At 37.6% G+C, this 5,695-nt stretch overlaps 1 pseudogene across 1 annotated transcript; it reads left to right on the top strand.

Annotated features, from left to right (window-relative positions):
• Positions 1-2,421: 2,421 nt before the first annotated feature.
• Positions 2,422-3,075, top strand: LOC103070167 (GTP-binding nuclear protein Ran pseudogene; annotated as a pseudogene). Its single transcript, XR_014368611.1, has one exon. The product of XR_014368611.1 is annotated as a GTP-binding nuclear protein Ran pseudogene (transcript).
• The last annotated feature ends 2,620 nt before the right edge of the window (positions 3,076-5,695 follow it).

Raw genomic sequence — 5,695 nt, forward strand, 5'->3', positions numbered from 1 at the left:
CCACCACAACTATCCAGGAAACTTGTTACCATTTTGCAGGTGCTGAGAATCTGCTCCCAACTTTTTTAAACAGCCCAGGCTCAGAATTCATTCTCCAGCTAATTAAAAGCACAGTGTGTTCATGTTTTTCCCAGTGGACTCAATGCTACAGGAAGAGAAATTTCATGTTTTGTTTATCTAGTAGGAAGAGGGTAGTGGAATTGGCCTGGTGTGACCACCCTATTCCAAGAGCACCAAAGTATATTTTTAAAAAACCAGCTTTGAAATTCTCATTTGTTGTAGACTGTTGGCCACCACCACCCTTCTTGTGTAATAAGCTTAGCTTATGAGCTGCAACAAAGCAGTCAGAGATAAACAAGCATTGTTGTCCACTCAGAGAACCAGATAGACCAGAAGACAAGAATCCAAGGAGTAAGCCAAGATTTTAGGGCCTGATATGCATCAAAATCTAGGGCATACAGAATGAATCATGATTAAAGTTAATTCTATCTAGAAAGAGTCTGAAAAGACAGGATTTAAAACATCATACAGGGCTTCTTTCAAACACAAGCCTAGTTAACCCTCACAACCTTGGGGGCATAGGTATGATTAAACTCAGTTTATAGATGGAGAAACTGAGCTTCAGGGAATTCAAGTGACTTGTCAAAGGTTACAAAATTAGTAAGAGATTTAGGGGAAGGGAGATAGATAATTAATTAAAAGTAAACAACTATTATGTGAATTTTTTAAAAGATTTAAACAAAGTGATATGAGAGTAATTAGAGGTAAGGCTAATATTAGCTAGATGGAATATATATTAGATAGAACATTGAATAACAAATTACTACAAACTTGGCAGCCTAAAAAAACATATTTATCATCTCAGTTTTTGGTGGCTAGGAGTCTAGGCATGGCTTAGCTGGGTCCTCTTCTTAGGGTCTTCTGAGGCAGCAATCAAGGTGTCAACAGGACTGTTTTCTCATCTAGGCTTCACTGAAGAAGAATCTACTTCCAGACTCACTCAGGTTGTTGGCAGAATTTATTTTCTTGCAGCTGTAGCACTGAGGTCAAGCTCCTTGATGGCCTTTGGAGTGAAGCTTACCTAAGTTCCTTGCCACATGGACATTCCCAATATGGCTACTTATTTCATCAAGTTAATAAGGAAATTCTCTAGCAAAACAGATTCTTAAATAATGTAGCATAATCATGCAAGTCATAGTCCATTCCTTTTGCCATATCCTATTGGTTAGAAGCAAGTCACAAGTCCATCCATACTCAGAGCAGGGGAATGGACAAAGGCATGAATATCAGCAAGTAGGAATCATGAAGACCATCTTAGAGTCTCAAAGTTTAAAGATTCTATCCAATAATTTTACATAGCCTTAATTTCATAGGTATGTAACTATGCGTACTAGCCTAGGCATAGTTCTACAATATACGCATAAAATGGACACATCTACACAATATAAGAGAAAACAATATTCTGTTATTGGTTCCCCTATGTATCCTTCTATTTATGTATTTTTCATTTTTTTGCAGGCTATTTTGAGATGAGGTAGAGCATCCTGAAGGGCATTCTGTTATACCAATGCTAGGATCACCTTTTTCTTTTGCTCTTGTAGAATTTTTCTGATTTCATTATTTTAATCAAATCATGAGAGAATACTGGTTCCACAGTTGTGGCCCCTCCTCTAGAATTATGCTGGAAAACAAACGTCTAAATATTAATTTCTAAATCATGTTAGAATTTTTAAATACCAACCAATGTATATAAATTATTGCAGCCTCATAATAATCTGAGCACATATAATGGCTGCTTCATTTTTTTAATCTAAATTTAGCATAAATCAAGCTTATGTGTTAATATAACAGCTTCTGAGAGGAAGTGTCAATTCTATAAGTAACTGAAGCCCTCAAGGTCACATACACCTCGGCAACTGAGGGACTCCCTAGTCTAATACCTACTATTCTCTTATTACCTTCAGATAATTTGATAATTAAATTATTTGAATGGTATCCCAAAGAACTACAACTCTCCAAGGAAAGATTTTCATTCCAATAAGTGCATTCTAAAGAATACTGCTTATAAAGATGTTAAAATAAAAATTAAAAAAAATAATATTGCTTAGACAAAAAATAGATTTATAAAGAGAACTTGGAATTTTTTAAATACTGCTGCATTGATTTTCTTCAAATTTCCTGGGTGCAGAAATAATCTTTTACTGGAAGAAAACTGTCACTTTGTTGAGAATTTAAGGGAGAAAGCCTATGATCTGAGATTAGATTAGCCTTAAGATCTAACCCCAAATTTTCTGCACTTGCTTAGTTTCTTTTTTTGTAATATTTGGATAATCCCCAAATATAATCCCCAAATAGAATTTTTGTAAGAATTTATGAGCTCAGTCAGAAGGGCACAGAGATGCTTCTGGAAGTAACATCACAATGGCTGCCCAAGAAGAACCCCAAGTTCAGTTCAAACTTGTATTGGTTGGTGATGGTGGTACTGGAAAAACTACTGATACATTTGTGAAACGTCATCTGACTACTGAATCTGAGAAGTATATAGCTACCTTGAGTGTTGAGGTCCATCCCACTGTGTTCCATACCAACAAAGGACGTATTAAGTTCAATGTATGGGATACAGCTGGTCAGAAGAAATTTGGTGGACTGAGAGATGGCTATTATATCCAAGCTCATTGTGCCATCATAATGTTTGATGTAACATCGAGAGTTACTTACAAGAATGTGCCTAACTGGCATAGAGATCTGGTACGAGTGTGTGAAAACACCCCCATCATGTTGTATGGCAACAAAGTGGATATTAAGGACAGAAAGGTTAAGGCAAAGTCAATTGTCTTCCACCGAAAGGAGAATCTTCAGTACTATGACATTTCTGCCACAAGTAACTACAACTTTGAAAAGCCCTTCCTCTGGCTTGCTATAAAACTGATCAGAGACCCTAACTTGGAGTTCATCACCATGCCTGCTCTCACCCCGCCAGAGGTGGTCATGGACCCAGCCTTGGCAGTACAGTATAAGCATGATCTAGAGGCTGCTCAGACAACTGCTCTCCCAGATGAAGATGATGACATGTGAGAAAGTGAAGCTGGAGCCCAGAGTCAGAAGTCTAGTCTTATAGGCAACTGTCCTGTGATGTCAGTGGTGCAGTGTGTTTGCCACTTTATTATATAGCTAAGCAGAACATGTGCTTAATCTTTGGGATGCTAAAGGAGATGAATGGGCTTCGGAGTGAATGTGGCAGTTAAAAAAAAAAACCTTCATTTTTTGGACCTGCATATTTAGCTGTTTTGCAACACAGTTGTTTCCTCCTTGAGTTTCAAATATAAGACTGTTACAGTCACATCACTATATTCAGTGGTAGAATCTTGTTTTTTACTGTCATTCCCATTCCTTTTCATTTAGAATCAGAATAAAGTTGTATTTCAAATAAAAAAAAGAATTTATGATATTTTCATGAGAAATAATAAATATAAATGTAACAAATATAACAAATAAATGTAATAAAAATAATCAACAAATATAATATCAAATATAAAGTATATAAGATTGTGACTGGTACCACCTAAGATTTTTTAAATCTGTAATTATAGTTCTTCATAGCTTGAAGCTGGATAGGACTAGACAGAAAGCCCTGCAGATGGGGTTTTGACTATTTAACTGGTTGTTATCTTCAACTCTAATTGGCAATTTCTCTGACCCTCTCCTACCTGGCCTGGCTACACCCATGACTTGATTCCTTTTTCTCCTGCCTTTCATGATTTCTGATAACCCTTTCCACCACTGCTCACCCTTCTCTCTATTCCCGCTCCCAACACACCCAAGGAAAGCTTTTCTCATCTGGCCTCAGCCATGCTCACTTGGAAAGCCCTCTGCTGCCCCCTATCAGTCACTGTGAGGGAATGCCCACAACCTCCAGATAAATTCTCTCCCTCCCAATAAATCATGAATATTTGGTTTGCATTGAGTTCCAGTAAAGGAAAGTTAATCTGAATTTTACAGTAGCAAAAATATAGAAAACCTATTGTGTTTTATGAATTTTTATGGGTAGACAGTGCCATTTTATCTTGGAATACATTTTTTTTTAAATATTTATTTATGGCTGTGTTGGGTCTTTGATTCTGTGCGAGGGCTTTCTCCAGTTGTGGCAAGCGGGGGCCACTCTTCATCGCGGTGCACGAGCCTCTCACTATCGCGGGTTCTCTTGTTGTGGAGCACAGGCTCCAGACACACAGGCTCAGTAGTTATGGCTCACGGGCCTAGTTGCTCCGCGGCATGTGGGATCCTCCCAGACCAGGGCTCGAACCTGTGTCCCCTGCATTGGCAGGCAGATTCTCAACCACTGCGCCACCAGGGAAGCCCCTTGGAATACATTTTTAAGGTAGTAGCAGAGCGTGGAATAGAGACTCCTAATTCAAGCAAACCCTTTAATTACAAAGAAGTCAGGGCTTTTTGATGAATTCCAAGAACATATTCTAGAATGGCCTTGGATCTATTTGAGCTGCTAAAACAAAATATAAAATACCACAGCCTAGGTGGTCTAAACAACAGACATTTCTCATAGCTCTGAGAAACTGGGAAGAAGATCAGGGTGGCAGCAGTTTGGGTGTCTAATGGGAGCCCATTTCTTGGTTCACAGACAGTCATCTTCTCACTATGTCCTCACATGGTTGATGGGGGTCTCTTTTATAAGGGCACGAATTCCATTCATGAGGGCTCTATCCTCATGACCTAATCACCTCCCCAAAGCCTCACTTCCAAGCACCATCACACTAGGGATTAGGTTGCAACAAATGTATTTGGGGGGACAAAAACATTAAGTCTATAGCACCTTTTGACTAAGTGAAATAATGATAAATTGGTATTATCTAAAGCCTGTTGAATTTGTAGCTCAGTCCTTCCCTCCAAAAAAGAGACAAAAGAGAGAATGAGAGAAAATCATGCAGAACAGTGATTAAGAAATTTGAAATCAAACAGATCTGATGTTGATCTTCCTGAAAACCAGCAACTTTGGACAAGTTACTTAAACTCTCTATACTGGATTTTCCTCTAGTAAATGGAAATAATAACAATACCAACTTCATAGCATTATTGCAAGTATTAAATGTGATAATATATTGCATGGCCTTCATCATAGTGCCAGGACATAGCTCTATTATTATTTTAAATGTTCTTCAGGAATTTTTATCTGGCTTTTATGGAATCTAATGAGTGGGCAGAAACCACAGAAATTTATGGTTATATTGAGTAAGGCCTATCAGACACTGCCCTACCTAGAAGCTATAGTATCTGAACAAAGAGCAAATAATTCTGAAATGTTTTGAGATATTACCTTATAATACTCTATTTGAATTTTAAACTTATTATTCATTTAAAACACTTGCTAAGCTAATGAAATGCCCTTAGTATAACAAACAGCATGATCTTTTTATTGTGATGATATCAGAATTTCTGGCTCCTTTATGAAGAAAGTGAACCAATTTTGAGACGGATGTTTTGTGGGAGTGTTTATTATGTTTATAAATATCTTAGTTATAAAGCAACAGAACCAGGAAACCTCTCCGAATAAGCAGGATGGTGGGGTTTATAGAGCTAATGTAGCGATTAGAGCCATACTAACAGAATTGGGAGAGGAACCAGTTAGAGTTAATGTGCATCAAGTGAGTTTTCCATCAAACTTCTGTCTCTTTATGCCAGA

This window comes from Lipotes vexillifer, unplaced genomic scaffold, assembly GCF_000442215.2.
Source record: "Lipotes vexillifer unplaced genomic scaffold, Lipotes_vexillifer_v1.1 scaffold776, whole genome shotgun sequence".
In the NCBI taxonomy this organism is placed as follows: Eukaryota; Metazoa; Chordata; class Mammalia; order Artiodactyla; family Lipotidae; genus Lipotes; species Lipotes vexillifer.